Raw genomic sequence first — 19,359 nt, forward strand, 5'->3', positions numbered from 1 at the left:
GGCATATGGGCAATGCGTGCAAGAGAAGGTATGTTTACTTGATGACTAAAACATGCATTTTTATTTTCCTATGTACTTTATGCAATTTTAACATAGTTTTAAAATAATAGTACTCTTTATTATAGCTTAAATGAGGTAATATGCTATTGCAAGTTTGTGTGTTTTAAAAAATATTAATATTTCCAACTTAGTCAACATGTAGTATTATATATGTTGTTTGTGTTCTTTTTTGTGTGATAATATTAAGCATTACAAGTATATCTTCATTTTTTTTCAATATATTCTTCAAATTCCGAGAACACTATTCTTGAAAATTCATCTCTATATTCAAATGATGAAGGGCATGGAAATAGCAAGAAGAAATGAGTCAATTATATTTTAACATGAAACCCATGTGGAGGATCATATTTTTCCCCATGTTAATTATTTGACACAATAGATGTCATGATGATTGTCAAAAACCTTGATAATGTATAAGAGGGGTAAGAGCTCAAAATTCCTATATCCTTTATAGTTTGGGTAAAATATCACATGCAATCCATTATAAATCAACTTTAATATAGAAATTGAATTCCTTGAGATTCATAGAATATGAAAAACACAAGTAAGAATTTTTACCCTCCCATTATTGAAATTACTATTCATGTATCTTTCTTTAGGTCTCTATCTCCCTATTTCTCTATCTCTTTCCATATCCCCCCCCCTCTCTCTCCAAGCATATCTCTCTCCGTCTATCTCTCCTCCTTCCCCTCACCCCTTCCTCCCTCCATCCCTCGACCCGCCTCTCTATACTCTAACTATGTCTCTCCCTCAACTACCTATCTCTCTCCCTTTCTCTCCCTCTTATATCTCTATCTATTTATCACTTTGTCTACCATATATCTCTCTCTATCTCTCCCTCTCCCTCTACCTCTATATATCTTCTAGATATCTGTGCCTCTCTCTATATCATTTCATTTCTATATCTTTATCTTTTTATCTTCCCCCTCTCATTCTCCCCCGCTCTCTCTCTCTCTCCATATTTATATATTTATTATCTTCCTAATATAGGGGAAAGGACCCAGTAGTTGTGCACCCTAACTTCGCACTTCTCAAAATCTTACTTGGAAATTTCAAATCACTTCGATTTTTTTACAGCAACTTACTTGGCAAGTCCCCTACTTATAACTAAGGTTTCAGGGCCACATCAACATGCTTTTTGCCAAGGTGTCCAAAACAACCCCCAAAAAAGTGAGACCAATAGGCGTGCAAAAGAGACCCCAATAATTGTGCAGCTGATATGACATCACCTGATTGGTTACTTTTTACAATATTAGTACATTTCTTAGCAACTATTGGTACATTTCCTAACCACTGTTGGTACATTTCCTAACAAAAATTGATATCTTTTTGTTTCAAACAATAGGTTTTATTTGTTCAATTTTTGGAACAAAAGGTATCAACAACCCTCACAACAATTGGTACATGCTCAACTACTGGGTCCTTTCCCCTAGAGGTTTTTATTTCAGTCATGTTTGGATCCCTCATAATTGATTTGAAGCTATCAATTTCACTCGAGACATCTTTTGTATAAAAATATTATTTTCTTCGGATTAATTGACCTCATGTACTACACCACTATAATTAAACTTTGACATCTCTTCCGCACTACCCACAACTAGTCTAAATTTATTTTATTATTTGTGGGCTGTGAGACACTCCCTTATCATGATGCCTTGCGATCTAAATATCAATTTTTTTAATTTTTTTAAATTTAATTTAAAAAATGGAATCTTCCGTAATTTGAGCGCGTGGGACCTACTGGAAATTGGAATCACAGAAAACTTCGTGTGAGACCATATTTATTTTTTGTACCGATGTACAGAAGTCGTGTACCGTGGTAAACCTTTCACATTGGCGAACCAGCTCAAGAATGTCTGAAATTTGTGTTATAAACATAGCAAAGCAGCACGTGGAGAATGAGAAGTTCTTACTGAGGATTTATCATTGCTGTCTGAAATATTCTGTTGCCAGGTAACTTTCTTTCGCCATTGAGGATGTGCGGGGAAATCTTAGTTGTAGCTTTCTTTTCTTTGTAGTCTTTGAAGGCTTTACTTTTTTCTCTCTCCTTTCATTAAAAAAGATGATCTTTTATTTATTTTATTGGCTTTTATGATATTAAAGATTCATTTGAAACTTTTATCTGTCACGCTTCAAGAGGAATGAAGGTGCAATTTAAGGTGCAATTTTGTTTTCCCCTTGATATATCAAGATGTAGGCTTATGATAGGAGTGGTGTTCAATTCAAACCAGTATTAAGCCAATGAGGTATCCTAAGAATAGAGAGATATACTTGGGGTGTGTGATACTATCATATTCTCCGGTGCAAAATTGCAAATTAAATTATATATATATAAAATATGCCTCCTTATCTTGGATTGAATATTTGTCCACACAGTGCAATTGACATAGCCAACGAAAACCCTATCAGTACACGCTCTCTCAGCCCCTGGGGCTTTAAAACTTGTTGGTAAAGTATTTGTTTAAAACTTGTTGCCAGTTCAGGGTAGTGACCACGTGGGTTTTCCAAGTGAGTTGGACACATGATACACTCTGTATACTTGAGGAGGTTTTGACTATAATCTGATATAGTTTGTCTAAATTTGATATAGAAACTGGAAAGGGTGCGCTTGAGTTTATTGTGAAATTTCAGCAGAACCAGCACCTAGCTGGAATGTGAAGAAACAAAACACTTAGCAGAAAAAACAGAGAAAAATAAGTGTTTTCTGATAGAACAGTGAATTTCTCACTAATTGAATGAGATAAATTACAATGAATATGGTGCCGGAACACCTAGTCATTGCATGCCTCATGAAGGCTTTTGTGATGGATTTTGTTTTTGTGTTGTGTCAAGGTATAATAAGGTCCTAAGGACCATTTGTGATCAATTCCCAATCATTTGTAATCACTTCAAATCAATTTGTAAGGTCATTGGTGCCATTGGAGTCATGTAAGTTTATAAGGCTCTAGTTGAGTCAAAGTAAACTTACTCAAATGTATCTACATGAGTGGAAATGGTGTAATAAGTGTGCTAGGGTCTATTTGAATGTGTTTTGAAGGCATTTGTGAAGTTTTAGGTTCATATGTTAAGTAGATAAAAAAATGTCAAAAAGATAAAAAAGTTGCTTAAGCAACTTTTACATCTTTTAATGAAAGTTATTTTCCAATGGCTACCCTTTTTCAAAAATCAGTTTGGGGACTATTGGTTTGGGTCTTGAGGAGTTTAAATACCCCTATTTTGGTCGAGGTGGGGTTGTTGGCATTGTATGTGGTGATTGGAGGAAGAAATCAATAAAACTTTAAGGTTTTCTCCGTAATTTCTTGAAAATTTGCTGCTATTTTGGTCATAACTTCTTTGACCGGATAGATCAGAATGTAAGGCTGGACTTTTGGAAAGCTCTGTGAACTACCTTTCATTCAAGACCGATTTTGTGAGATTTGATTGAGTTTTGTGCATTTGGTGGGCGTTTTTCCTAAAACTATTCTGAAACCCTTGGTTCAAGGGCTGAACGAGGGTTTTGATGAAATCTACACATTCCACCATTGAAAAATCCTAATAATTGGTGGAATGGTAGATAGGGAGATACTCCAGAAGGTTTTTTTCTTATTTTTGCAGAGGACAACTTTTGAAGCAAGTTTGGAGCAATAATTGCCTAACATCCTCATGTATTAGGCTAAAGAAGCACTAGAAGGTGGAGGGTTTGATGTATAACGACCAAATCAAGGAGTGTGATGTCAAAACCAGTGTAATCCATCCATTTTGGTCATGATCTTGCTATTGGTGGTGGAGTATTGAGTGTTGAAGTGGTTTAGAGGGTACCTCCTTTGTAAAAGAGACCTAATTGGGGGTCCAAAACCTAGGACAGTCATAGAATGTTTCCTAAATGTCTGCAGACAACCCTATTATGAGTCTTGTGTGTCATTATACTTCATGTTGTATGTTTGATAAAGGTCAAAAATAGAGTCTCAGACCAAAGGTTGGCAGATTGGAGTCTGTGCCCAGGTGTGCTAGGAGGCATTGAAGGTAAGAAGTGATTTTGGAAAGGGAAATCTATCATCACCAAAGGTTGGGATGGTTTGTTTGGGATCCCCTAAGTGTTCAGAATATACCAAGATCAGTGTCTTCAAGAAATGCAAGTTTTAACCCTTTGCTGTCCTAAAAAATTCATTTTGCCATGGTTATGGGGTACTCGGGTATAGCAACTTTGGATACTTTGGAAGCCAAAGGTCTTGTAACCTTGTAATGTCTTTTGTTGGATGTAAATCCATTCTATTTGCCTCTGCATCAGAATATTAACTAAAGCATTACTACTAAAGAAAGAATACTGCAAGCAGAAATTACAGCGAAGAGAGGCGTTGAAAACAAGGCCAATACACTATTCACATTAGTTACCTTATGTGTGAAAGTTTCAATGAGCTGAATATCCATAAATTACAGAAGAGACTAAAGAGACAACTATCGCTTCTGTTATGCATGAAGAAAAACTACCGCTAACACTCCCCTTAAGTCTAACTAAAGAGACAAAATAAAATGAAGAAAAGAGGAAAGAGGAAAACCCAATGAGAACAAACCCCCCTTTAAAATAGATGCTAACTAAGTATGGCAGCTATTGTGTTGCAGTGTCCTTCACCCCAAGAAGGTCTCAAAGAGAGTGAAACTTTTGCTTAGTGAACGTCTTCATGAAGATGTTGGCAATCTAGTGAGAAGTGGGACAATACTGCAAATCAATGACTCCATCATGGATCAAATATCAAATGTAGTGCATGTGAATCTCGATGTATTTGGCCTGCTGTCACTATATGGGATCTCTACAAAACTTCAGCGTACTTTGATTGTCACACCAAATGATAGTCGGACGATGATAAAAGATACCAAGCTCAGTCAGAAAGTTCTGCAATCAATTAGCTTGAATGGTAACATTAATTGCACCTCTATATTCTGCCTCTACGGATGATAAGGCAATGGCAGATTGCTTCTTGCTTGACCAACAAATGGGGCCAAATCCGAAAATAAGAACATAGCTTGAAGTGGACTTACAATCAATGTTATCACTAGCCCAATCGAAATCAATGTAGTCAATGAGATCCAAAGTGCATCCTACTGAATGATGAATCCCATAGCTAATGGTTCCCCGAACATATCGAAAGATATGCTTTTCAACTTTCCAATGTAGCTCATGGGGCTCTTGCATGTATCTGAAGACAACCTCTACTACATATGAGAGATCTAGATGAGAGTGAGTGAGATAAAGAAAACTCCCCACAAGCTAATGATATTGTGTGCAATCAACCAATGGTGTGTCTTTGCCATTCTCAAGCTTCACCCCAGATAGGAAAGGTGTGGTTGCTGGCTTGCAATTGGTCATGTGAAACTGAGCCAAGAGATCTCTCGCGTACTTGGATTGAGCAACTTTGATTCCTGATGCATATTAGCTGATTTAAAGGCCAAGGAAAAAGTGTAGGAGACCCATGTCTGTCATGGAAAATCTGTCATGCAAAGTAGTTTTGATTGTAGCAATGGTTGTGGCTGAATCACCTGTTATTAGTAGATCATCTACATAGAGTACTATGAGCAATGGAGAGTCAAATGTTCTCATCATATATACATTTGGATAAGATTTGCATCGCATGAAATTTTGAGACAAAAGATAAGAATCCATTTTAGCATACCAAGCTCTAGGTGCTTGCTTGAGGCTATAGAGTGACTTCTTGAGTTTGCATACCAATGAGGAATTTTGTACATAACCAGGTGGCTGGTACATGTAGATCTCCTCCTTGAGATCTTTGTGAAGAAATGCATTCATTCCATCCATGTGATGTACCTCCCACCTTCTTACTATTGCAATGGCAAGAGCCAATCGAATGGAGTCCATTTTTGCCACGAACTTGCTGAAATCCTTTAGCTACCAATCTTGCTTTGTATTTGCTCAACTTATCCATCTGCTGATTTAATTGTCTTGTAGACCCACTTAAACCTAACAAGCTTGCGATCAGATGGAAGTGGAACCAAGTCCCATGTTTGGTTTGCAATAAAGAAGTTGCATCTCTCATCCATGGCTGCCTCCCAAAAAGGATAGTGGAACCAAGTCCCATGTTTGGTTTGCAATAAAGGAGTTGCACCTCTCATCCATGGCTGCCTCCCAAAAAGGATAGTGGAACCAAGTCCCATGTTTGGTTTGCAATAAAGGAGTTGTATCTCTCATCCATGGCTGCCTCCCAAAAAGGATTCCCTATAGCTTCTGCATAAGAATGAGGGTCAAATGCTTCAACCACATAGGCATGCATTGGCATGTTGGGCTCAGTAGCTGAGAGTGCATAAGGAACATCATATATATCAGCTAAGCTCCTTATTCTTTGATTTCTCACAAGGGATATTGAATCATTATTGGAATCCAAATCAGGGATTGGATGTGGATTTCAACATACATGTTCATGTTCATCTGAATTAGATTCAGATGTATCAAAAATCAGGGACTGGATGTATCTCTTTGAGATCAGTAAGAGGAGGAAGCACATAAGGAGTGACATGTTGATTCTGAGATGCATGCATGGGACTTTCATCAAAGTAGACACTCCTCTCAATGAAGAGCATTTTTGTTGAAAGATCTAGCAGTTTATATCCCTTTACACAATTTAGATATCCAACAAAGATAAAAAAATTTCTTTGAGGCTCCAAAGCCTTCATCTTGTTTGCAAGAATGTGAGCCCATGCATGTGATCCAAAAATGTGAAAATGTGTGACTTTCGGTTGCATACCTCTCCATGCTTCAAAAGGTGTTTTTCCAGTGACAAATTTGTGAGGAGATTTATTTTATATGTATGAAGCACAGTTGATTGCTTCAACCCACAATTGGAAGGAAGGGCCCTAGCATGCAACAGGCAACTAGCCAACACTTTCAAAGATCGGTTCTTCCTCTTAGCTACCCCGTTTTGCTGCGAAGTGTCAGGAACTGTGTTCCGCAGCTACATTGTTGCAACTAGCCAACACTTTCAAAGATCGGTTCTTCCTCTCAGCTACCCCGTTTTGCTGCGAAGTGTAAGGAACTGTGTTTCGCAGCTACATTCCAGCTTCATCACAAAGATGTTGGACATCATTGTTGACATACTCCCCCCCATTATTTGTGCGAAGGATCTTGATCATTGGGCTTTGAAAATCTTGAGATTCTCAAACACTTTAGACTTATTGAGAAAATGCACCCATATGTATAGTGTGCTATCATCAATGAATTTTCGGACATATCTAGCTTTGTGCATGGAAGGTTTTGGAAATGGATCCATTAGATCACTGCGAACAATCTCTAAAGGAGAAGAGGCTCTCCATGCATTTCCTTTCAAAAAAATTTCTTGTGGATGCTTTCCAAGAGCACAACCTTCACAAATTCCATCAAAAATTCTATGGCAGGCAAGCCTTTCACCATCCCCTATTTGCTAAGTTGTTGCATGTATCTAAAATTTAAATGATCAAATCTTTCATGCCGAATTCTACTTTCATCATTTGCATGTGTTAGCAGTAAAGTAGAATATGATTTTACAACAAAGTCAAAAAAAGTGTACAGATGAGATTGATGATTCCCCTTACCAACAACAATCTTGGAGTTGTCTTGCATGTCAAATATGCTCACCAAATCTGGGGTGAATTCAACTCTCCTTCCGTTGCAAGTATGTGTCATTTGATAGACAAAGAGAAGATTGAAGGGAAGCTTTGGAATGTGCAAGACATTCTTAAAACTTCCAATTCCAGGCTCTACCCTCCCTATTCCAGTTGCCTCTACTAGAGAGTCATCACCCATGAAAATAGGACGACCAACATACGGTTTTAAAGAGGAGAGAGCATCTTTTGTGGCTGCCATGTGATGTGAAGCTTCAGAGTCAATGATCCTGAATCTAGAGAAGAATGAACAACAATTAATGCATGTGCATTATCTCTTGTTTTTGGTGCTTTTCTTGGCACTTTTTGGAATAAGATTACCAAGATTATTCTGCTGAAGTGTTTGTGCCATGAGATCAATGGTTTTTTTCATGCATGATAATTCCAGATGATAACCATGGTTGCAATAGCAGCACTTTGATTTGCCCCCTTCGACCTAGTAGATCCATCTAAAGGTTTGAGATTGCCTTCCTTTCTCAGATCTGGATCCTTCTTCTCTTTGCCTTTGGATTGCTGATTTGACTTTAAATTGTTCTTCCCGCTTGCATGCACAACAAGTGCATGAGCTTTGGAATTTTTCAAAGTGCCCATCTTTATGAGCTTATCTTGCTAATGTATCAAGGACTTAATAAAAGCATTGAGTGTGGGCATCTTCCAAGTTGCTCCTATTGTAAGCCTAACTGTGTGAAAATATGAGACAAATGCTGCATATTTTGGACCCAATTTTGACAGAGTGAAAATAATTAATTTGTTTTTTTCCTTGGATTTGTCAATTCCACATTCTTTCAGCTGGAGTAATAAGGCCTTGAACTTTGTGAAAAAGTCTTGAATGTTTTCAAAACTTCTCGGGTCTAATGAGTTGAGCTTATTTTCTAGAATGTGACCCCACATCTCATCTTGCTTCCCAAAAAGAGGCTCCAACTTAGTCCAAATCTCATTTGATTTTGTGCATGCTTCAACATGAAATGACAATTCTGGAGATATGGATAAGCATAGAAAACCAAAGGTCTCATATGGATAAGCATAGAAGACCAAAGGCCTCATCCATCCTGTTGAAATATTTGGATTTTTCAACAGCAAAATTAGGTTCAACCTCTTCATCCATGATTATTCGATGCAAGCCTCTACTTCTAAGTTGAAGCAGAATCTTTGACTTCCATTCGAAATAGTTGTATGGCGTGAGAAAAGCAAAGGCTGGAAATTCCATTATTTAGGCTTTGATCTTCTGTACTTGCAAAAAAGAACGTTTATGTGTCTTCTTCCTGGCTCCCAGACTCTGATACCATGTGAAATTTCAGTAGAACCTGCTCACAGATTGCTTGGATCTAGCTGGAATGTGAAGAAACAAAACACTTGCAGAAAAATACAGAGCTTTTCTGATAGAAAAACGGATTTCTCATTAATTGAATGAGATAAATTACAACAAATATTAACTAAAGCATTACTACTGAAGAAAGACTATCGCAAGCAGAAATTATGGTCAAGAGTGGCGTTGAAAACAAGGCTAATATGTTGTTCGCATTAGTTAGCTTATGCATGAAAGTTTGAATGAGCTGAATGTCTGTGAATTACGAAGAGATTGAAGAGACAACTATCGCTTCTGTTAAGCAAAACTACTGCTAACATTTATGAGGATTGGATATTAAGTATGGGATTGTTAAGAATGGTCTGTGAGTAGCAGCATGAGCTGAATGCTTCAAATTCCAAGACAGTACACTGTCTTATGCATGTTAATGAGCATTGAAAATATCATATTTCATCTTTGAACTTGTTATTCTCTCCAATGGCCGTGGAACTGCATTTGTGAGGCATAAGAGAAGCTAAAAATTGTTATTCATACTAATCCTAGATAAAAGCAATGATAAATATAATGTAGGTCAAATCATCTAAATGAAGTTTTCTAAATTATTTAAACAAATTTGCAATATAAAGAATGGAGTTCAAACAAACTAGAAGCTTGAATATGCAAGATCCTTAGGGTGGAGTGAAAACAAATTGGGTGATAGTTTAGGAAAATAGGACGCTACAGTATAGCAGAGACTGAATAGAATGAATGCTTTATATAAGACCAACCCACACACCAAAATGCTTGATAAAATAAAGATAATTGGCCCCCATTTTAAGTCTGTATATGTGGACAAAACAACAAATAAGAGCATTCAGTTCTACAATGATGTCATGCTATCACTGTGTGTAGTTTGGTGCATTTAGGTGAAGATCTCACTCCTTCCTAGACATCTGACATTACCAAGCTATCCAAGCTTATTTACTTCCGCCCATTATTCTCAATTCTCATTTGGCTATTATTGTCATGCAATGAAGATTCTCTGGCTAGCAATTTCAATAAAAAATATGACTTCCCATGTATGTTTCACAGCACCTAGCCATCTTTCCTACTTCCTGCAAGTTTTAACTATGTATCACGACCAAATACCAGTGAATTTCCATTAAATAAAGGCAAAGTTTACAACCACAAAGGATCTCTAATTTGTTGCAAAATCTTCCGAAGTAGCCATTGTTAAATTTATGGATCAGAATTAACATCTATCTTGTTCTATGTATTACTGATTAAAATATAAATCTGACTATCTTCTTTTGTATGGCAGGTGAGAGGAGCATTTATTATTTTTCTATATCCTATCTCACGAATGCCACTCAATATAAGTATGTAACAAATGAGGCACGGTCAAGCAATGCCTTGATCGGTCATGACCGATCAAGACATTACTTGATCGTGGCTCTTTGTTTATACTAAACAATTGTTTGTTCCACGTTAATGCCAATCGGTGGGAGTAGTAAACAATTTAACATTTAATTTTATCCAACTGAAGCTATAAATCATCAACACTCCCTCTTAGCTAGGGAGGATAAAAGGTATTGGGAGCAATATTCATAAATCGTATGATGCTTATCTTGGGACCATAGTTTCAAGATGTGAATTGCCTTTGTCGGCGATTCTATTCACAAACTCTTGAGTGGATTGCCTGTGTCGGCGATTCTATCCACAAGCTCTTGTGTGGATTGCCTCAGTCGGCGATTCTATCCATGAGCTCTCACGTGGATTGCCTCAGCCGGCGATTCTATCCATGAGCTCTCACGTGGATTGCCTCGGTCGGCGATTCTATCCATGAGATCTTGTGTGGATTGCCTCAGTCAACGATTCTATCCATGAGCTCTCACGTGGATTGCCTCAGTCAACGATTCTATCCATGAGCTCTCATGTGGATTGCCTCAGTCGGCGATTCTATCCATGAGCTCTTGTGTGGATTGCCTCAGTCGGCGATTCTATCCACAAGCTCTTACGTGGATTGCCTTAATCGGCGATTCTATCCACAATCTTGAGTTATTGTAAGATCGTCACCTTCCAATAATCTCAAAAATACAAGTGGAAATCATTTGGAAGTCGTCACTTCCTTATGATTTACACAGGGCCCATAAAATAATTATTAGTATTAATAATAATAATCAATATTTACAATTTTTACCTTAGAAGTGCTCAATCTTTATTTGTAAGCTCCCTCTCAATCACAAGGTATCTTGAGTTTCTTCTAGAGAACATATTTTTCTGAACATATGTCTGAATTTCTGACTTCAGCAAGGGACGCTTGTAGTTTAAGTTTGAGACACCTTCAAGTCTGTCTTCGAATCTGATTCCATTCGTCATTTTAATATACAAACTTTCAAGGAGATATCAATCTGATCTTAATCGGATCTTCCTTTAGGCGGTTGGGCTTTATAGAATGAAACCTAGCTCTGATACCATGTTAAATTTATGGATCAGAATTAACATCTATCTTGTTCTATGTATTACTGATTAAAATATAAATCTGACTATCTTCTTTTGTATGGCAGGTGAGAGGAGCATTTATTATTTTTCTATATCCTATCTCACGAATGCCACTCAATATAAGTATGTAACAAATGAGGCAAGGTCAAGCAATGCCTTGATTGGTCATGACCGATCAAGACATTACTTGATCGTGGCTCTTTGTTTATACTAAACAATTGTTTGTTCCACGTTAATGCCAATCGGTGGGAGTAGTAAACAATTTAACATTTAATATTATCCGACTGAAGCTATAAATCATCAACAGCCATAATATCTCAAATCAATAATTTTGTGGCTCCCACTCCATTGACAGTAATCACGTATGTGAATATGTGAATACATCAGAGTTCTTGGATTTAAGCTATAAAAAAGCCCCAAAGTTTTTTAAAGTTCTAAACAGAAACGGGAACAAAAAAATTTCATATGCCAAAATTTCTTTTTATGCCAAAGTTGCCACCAAATGAATTGACCTCATCTTACAAGACCTTTGTATATCAGGGCTAGAATTTTAAAGAAAATTATAGATCTATAGAAAAACGTACCATGGAAATTAAATGTTGAATATCTATGTATATAACACCCAGTAAAGGCTACCACAAATAGAGCTAACCTTTTTCTGTTATCATTGGTTAGCCATTATCAATTTTATCTACAAGAAAAAAGTGATCTTATACCAATAATTTTTTTTTGGTAAGTCACACTGTCACTCTAAGCTCAAGGTCTTGCAAAGGAATAAGAAGCTCTGTTGAAGAAAATGTAGATGATGTAGCCTCTCATAACTCATCCATTGGGTATGCACTACACAAAGAAGTCAATCAATTTCAGATAAATTCCTAGTAGATTGAAAGTCTGCACTGTGCAATCAACAGAATTACATGTCATATGATTACTAACTACATAACTCCCAATTTCAAGGAATTAAAATGGTAGTCACTAATGCTATGTAATTGATTTACCGTTTCTATGTAGCAGCATTTCAATATGTATTTTTTAAAAACTTTTTATTAATATTTTGTTTTAACAAACTTTTGTATGCACATAACTCGTATAATTGTATTAAAATTTGAGATGAATAAAAATAATTTTAAGCAAAATATTATTTACATGATACTAATTATTTTTAAATAAGTAATAAAAAATAAAATATTAATCAATAAAATAAATATGTAAAGACCCAGGTAAGTCTTTAAATTTTTTTAAGAATATAATCTATGTTCTTGGGGATAGAAATAGTCAATCCAAGCTAAAATACCCAATACGGGACATAATAAAATTCAGCCAATACAGGCTCTTCTAACCATGGGCATCTAAGTGGTCAATGAACCATACCTCTATCCAATACGGGATAGGAATTTACAATAGACATACGAGTTATAAGTTGTAAATGAACCATACTCATGCCTTCTGTAAGTTTTATATAAGGTAAAATAACAATAGATTTGCTCTCTCTTGGATTTTGGGCAACCGACCAAGTGAGGTATTTAAAAAAATTAAAAGGACTTGTACCCTACCTTGAGGTATTTTAAAAATTTCAAAGGGCTTGTACCCTCTCTCGAGTTTTAGGCAAATCCTAAATATCAAAGTTCTCTTAATTTACTTTGCAATCACCCTATATCCTTGTATGCTTCCTCAACCAGTTTAAGATGCTTTTTGACAATATTTTTATACTTGGTAGGATTCACTACAAACCTATGAAAGGCGTTGAAATTCAACAGTGAGTAATCTTGGTAGTTAGTATTGTGACATTAAAAATGTTGAAATTGTGGAGGAGGAAATTCGACACCCTCAAGGTGATGAAACCCAGAGGAGTGAATAAGCCTACTCTACCTCACTAAACTGGCACTCTAGTGAGCTAGGAAGATACAAGCAGTTAACAATCCAAACCTATGACGGAAATTACTGAATAGCAACCACACAGACAACAGTAAAAATGTTTCAACTATAGAATCCAAAAGCACAAACCACAAAGATCTTTTGGTGATCTTCATTAGCCCTTTGTCTAGGATGCATACGCAGATCATGGACGACAGTACGGTGCGTTGGCATCCTATACGGACATAGTATAGAGTTTCCAAGAAAACGTTGAGTGATGTAATACATGCTTTTAAATACTTTAAAGATGATGAAATGATAATATAGAAAAGTAAACTAACTGTAAACAGCAAATGAAATGACAAAGGAAAAGAGAAGAGAAAACGTCATAGAGGGTCCATGAATTTAGCCTCCTGCAATCAAGGAGTAAGCTTCAACAACCTGCACACAAGACGACAAGAGAAAAGTGTTGGGGCTACATTTAGAGGCCAGCCACAATCAGACCCCCACTTTGGTGTTTCTACCTCCATGATCAACCAAGATGATAGATAGATAAAATAAAAGAAATATGGATAGGAGCTATAACAATAACAAGATGACAATATGTGAATGGAGATAATGAGAACTATGGCAATGCAAACAAAGGAAGAAACTTCCCTTCAACACCAACGAAGCTAGAGCTTGCCAAAGCGAAGAAGAAGACAACCCTTGAAGAAGACCAAGCTGCAACAATGGTGCTGGCGTGACAATGAAGCAATATCCAAGATAAAGAAGTAGAATGCTGCAAGTATGTGAGATCAAATGAAGTTCAAACAAGCAAGATATAGAGTCCAGGGAAGAATCCCGATGTTGGTAGTCGTAGAGGGAGGTGTTATGATGAAGGCAAACTTATTTTGGAACCTGAAACTGTCTTGAATATGAGGGAGAAAAGGTTACGGAATAAAACCATAACAGAATTTTTGAATATGAGGGAGAAAAGGTTACGGAATAAAACCATAACAGAATTTTTGATTAAGTGGAAGGGATTACCGGAAGAAGATGCTACCTAGGAAGGAGAGGAAATTTTTATTCATCCACAACTCCAAATGCTTGAGGACAAGCAATTTTGGGAGGGGAGGACTGTCATGTCCCTATAAAACTGTATTAAAAAAATCTGATGTATTCTTTCTGTCGGTAATGCAATGTATGTGTAAAGACATAAAAACTCAATGTATTAGACCGTTTTGAAATATTACATATTCATTATGGCATTTTAATTAATGTTACGCAGTTTGCAATTACATTAACAAACTTTTAGATATTGTAATGACTAAACAAAACATAGCAATTACGGTTGTTCCTAAACGGTGTTATGAATTCGTCTTGAATGGATGCAACTATCATTCAAGGTGATTTCAATGGGAGGTGCGTCTTCACAAGGAGACACAGTATTGACGCGGGTAGTTTAAATACCGCCCTCGCCCAATTCACAAGGACATGAAAAAAAGAATAGGAAATGAAAAAGAAAATACAAGAACTCAGAATCAGGAAAAGTTTCAAAAGGGGGTGGAAAACCAATCCGCGTTTGTGACCAGGTATGTTTTCATACTCAGAGATTAATGTAGAGGATTATTGATATCAAGTAAAACGTGATTATTCAATGTATTCGATCTCCAAAGTAATTTTGAAAAATCAAAAGAGTCATGATTGTTAAGTTTATTCAAATTCTAGGATCAAGAGGATAGAAGAGATGAAGATATAATCTGAAATTAAATTTAAACTGCTGTAGTGTGAATGGAAGGATGCACAACACTTATCGATTGCTGTATTGTTTTCCTCCTCATCATATGAATGTTATATATATGTGAGTGAGAGGGTACGTAGTGAAGAGATATGTCTTCCCACGTGGGAAGACACATCTCTTCCCTACGTACCACTCATGATAACACAACACTTTAACAAACACTAAGATCATCGCTTGCTTGACTGATTGTAAGGAATGCGATTTATCATGAATCGCTTAATCACAACCTTCGTTAATATGAAATGGTGTGGCCAGTGGCAAATACCATAATTCGAATTTGATTTGATTTATCATTTATTGTTAATGTATATACTAATAGTTTATCTATTATTATATATGTTAACATGTAATCAATTTATCATGCATCGGAATTATGAAATTGTACGACCGACGTTACAAGAATTAACACTCCCTCTTAGCTAGGGAGGACACATTTCATGTTAGAGAAAACATCACAATTCATCCATTGATTGTGAAGGGAAGAGATATCACACCATAGTGATATTCAAAGATATGGTTCAACAATGAATGTCAAGTCTCATGATACTCACCATAACTCATAGTTATTAGGTAAGGTACATGCATTGGCATCAAGTCACATGATGCCTACCATATTGATAACGATTCATGGCATGTCCACGAATATTATGTCCATAATATTCACCATGAAGATCTCTATCATAATTATGGTTTATTTAATGATATCAACCAACTGATATCTACCATAATGTCTCAGAGATATATAATATCATGACATGTCCATAGATATCAAGTTACATGATATCCATCAAGATAGATAAATTGATAATTGTAAATTCGTCACCTTACAATATCAATTTGAAACAAGTGTTCATTATTGAAAAGTTGTCACCCTTCAATAATGTTCACAGGGGGCCCATGAAGTCATGGAGTAACACACATGACAAATAAAAGAGTTTACACATTAAACATCTTAAATATATTAGTATATCAGAATAAATGAGACTCTATCTCAAAATTAAATAACATTTTCAACCATACCAAGTTTATCTCTGAAGTGTTCAATCTTGATCGTGGAGAGAGGCTTGGTAAGAATGTCTGCAATCTGATCACCTGTACTAATATAATTCAGTCTGATCACACATTCCTTTCCACCATATCTCGAACATAGTGATAAGGAATCTCAGTGTGTTTAGACCTGTCATGAAATACTGGATTCATTGAAAGCTTGATACAACTCAGATTGTCACAATAGATGATAGTAGGATTTAAGGGCTGACCAAACAATCCTACAAGCAATTTCCAGAGCCATACTGCTTCTCTTGCTCCCATGGAGGCTGCAATGTATTCAACTTCTGTAGAACTTTGAGCAATTGAAGACTGTTTTCTACATATCCATGAGATCATTCCTGATCCTAAACTGAAGCAACATCCTGATGTGCTTTTCCTGTCAACTATGCTTCCAGCCCAATCATAATCAATGAATCCATATAGGTCAAGGTCTACATGTTTATATTTCAAACCAAAACCAATAGTTCCTCGGAGATATCTCAGAATATGCTTTGCAACAACAAGATGTATTTCCCTAGGTTCACACATGAACTGACTTAGTGTATTAACAACATAACATATATCAAGTCTTGTGTTTACCAAATACATCAGAGATCCAATAATCTGTCTGTAGAGGGTAGGATCTGCAAACTCTGATTCTGCAGTTGCTTCCTTTAGCTTGTGCAGATTTGTCTCCATAGGCATGGTCATGGATCTACAATCCATCATTCCAAATCTCTTGAGTATATCAATGGTGTATTTTCTTTGATTAAGGATTATACCATCTGCCTGCTGCCAAACTTCCAATCCAAGGAAGTAGTGAAGAATTCCTAAATCCTTCATATCAAACTCAGAGGCTAATTCTTTCTTACAACGAGAAATATGATTATCCTCTCCCGAGATTAGTAGATCATCAACATAAAGAATAAGAATTAATAATTCACCATTGATTACCTTGTAGTAGAGATTTGGATCTGCTTCATTCTTGGAAAACCCTAATTCCAAGAGCTAGTGATCAATTCTTTCATACCATGCTCTCGGGGCTTGTTTCAGTCCGTACAGGGCTTTCTTTAATCTGTAGACATGTGATTCAGCCTTATGAATCACAAAACCTTCAGGTTGCTCCAAATAAACTTCTTCAATCTTACCATTCAGAAAAGCAGTTTTAACATCCATTTGATGGACCTTCCATCCATTAGATATTGCAATAGCCAAAACTGCTCAGACAGAAGTGTATCTGGCAACAGGAGCAAATGTCTCTTCATAGTCAATACCTTCTTTCTGTGAGAAACCTCTGGCAACAAACCTTGCTTTGTGCTTCTCAATGCTGCCATCTGCTGCATGTTTGATTTTGAAGAGCCATTTAGAAGATACCACAAATTTGCCTTTAGGCCTAGGCACAATATCCCAGACATCAATTTTTCAAAATTGACTGATACTCTTCTGACATAGCATCTTTCCAAACTTGATGCTTGAGAGCATCTCCAACACAGGAAGGTTCTGCATCAATGGTCTCACTCATCAAGGCAGCATAACTGGAAAATTGGTTAGGTCTCTTACTTTCTCTGAAGGTCCCCTTTGGAGCAGCATAATTTTCAGCTTCTTGAAGCATCTTTTTAGCCCAAAGTGGTCTCTTCCTAGTTTCGGGATAAGGTTCTTCTAAAGGAAAGTCTTGAACTTCATGCTCAGCGTTTTCAGGGGTCTCCCTCTGAATCTTAGGGGTGGGATCCTCATCCATGCTTGTAGGAGGATCTTGGTGTTCTAATTCATTAGAGCTTTTGGGCCTCCTGAATGCTATGTCTTCTTCAAAGATGACATCTCTGCTTAGTTCAATTTGCCTTTGTCCAGGTATGTATACTCTTTAAGCCTTAGAGGTTTCATTGTACCCAACAAATACCCCTTTCTTTCCAGAAGTTTCTAACTTTGATCTCTTTTCTTTGGGAACATGAATATAGACTGGACACCCAAAGATCCAGAGATGACCTATGTCAGGTTTGTTACCAGTAAAGGCTTCTTCAGGGGTTTTATTATCAAGAAGAGAATGAGGACATCTATTTTGAATGTACACAGCTGTCCTAGATGCTTCAGCCCAAAATGAGGTTTCTATATTTTGGTCAAACAACATAGCCCTATCAGCTTCTACTATAGTTCTATTCTTTCTTTCAGCTACCCCATTTTGTTGTGGGTTATAAGGTACAGTTAACTCCCTCTTAATCCCAACATTTATGCAATAATCTTTAAACATATCAGAAGTGTATTCCCCCCCATTGTCTGTTCTTAAAGTTATGATTTTCTTACCTGTCATGTTTTCTGCAAGAGCTTTGAATTCCTTAAATTTAGAAAGGATTTCTTCAGATTCTTTGTACCTCAGAAAATATATCCAAGTCTTCCTAGAATAATCATCTACAAATACTACATAATATAAAAATCCCCCTAAGGAGGGTACAGACATGGGTCCACATAAATCAGAATGAACTAATTCTAATACATTTTTGGATTTACTGTTGCTAGAATTGAAAGACCCTTTAGTATTCTTTCCCAAGGCACACCCCTTGCAGGCTCCTTCAGAACTGTGACTTAGCTTGGGTAAGCCAATCACCATCTTCTCTATCTTAGGTAGGGCATGGAAATGAAGATGCCCTAATCTTCTGTGCCAAAGTTCATTCAAATCTGGAGTCTCATGAATCAAAGCTTGAGGTGGAGAGGTGCAAAGTCTGTAGAGGCTCCCTTGTCTTACTCCAATGGTGTGGGCTTTCTCGATGGTGGAGTTCTTTGGCCAAGCAAGTACCTTTCCTTCCATAAAGGTTAATCTGTAACCCTTATCTTCAAGTGCAGAAACTGAGACAAGGTTTCTCTTTATGCCAGGTACAAATAGAACTCCAGTCAGCTGTAGGGATATGCCTGACTTTAGGTTGATATTGCAAGTTCCTATTCCCATAACTGGATAATTTGAGTCATCACCAATTGTACTTCTTCATTTGAATTTTCCACAAGTTTATCTAGGTACTCACAAAATCCAGTAATGTGTCGAGATGCTCTGCTATCAATCACCCATGTGTTGGAACTGGAGGTGACTTGACTAGAGAGGGCTAAGTAGAAGACTAATTTCTCGGAATCACTCCCTTTCTTAACTTCTACCATTGAAGCCTGTTGCTTGATCCTGTATGGACACTTCATTGCATAGTGCCCATATTGGTCACATTTGAAACATTGTACTTCA

At 36.8% G+C, this 19,359-nt stretch overlaps 1 protein-coding gene and 1 long non-coding RNA gene across 3 annotated transcripts in view; one reads left to right on the top strand and one right to left on the bottom strand.

The window, feature by feature from the left end:
- The first annotated feature begins 1,849 nt into the window (after positions 1–1,849).
- LOC131045386 (uncharacterized) overlaps positions 1,850–19,359 on the top strand; it is a 46,540-nt gene continuing 29,030 nt past the window's right edge. For both annotated transcript variants that reach the window (XM_057978968.2, XM_057978967.2), the window contains exon 1: positions 1,850–2,013. The gene's annotated coding sequence lies outside the window, so the exon portion shown is untranslated. The remainder of the gene's footprint in view (positions 2,014–19,359) is intronic.
- Positions 11,958–19,359, bottom strand: part of LOC131045387 (uncharacterized) — a 34,540-nt gene continuing 27,138 nt past the window's right edge. Inside the window, exon 6 of the long non-coding RNA XR_009372507.1 lies at positions 11,958–12,313. This is a non-coding gene — a long non-coding RNA (uncharacterized LOC131045387). The remainder of the gene's footprint in view (positions 12,314–19,359) is intronic.

Source organism: Cryptomeria japonica, chromosome 1, assembly GCF_030272615.1.
Source record: "Cryptomeria japonica chromosome 1, Sugi_1.0, whole genome shotgun sequence".
Classification (NCBI taxonomy): domain Eukaryota; kingdom Viridiplantae; phylum Streptophyta; class Pinopsida; order Cupressales; family Cupressaceae; genus Cryptomeria; species Cryptomeria japonica.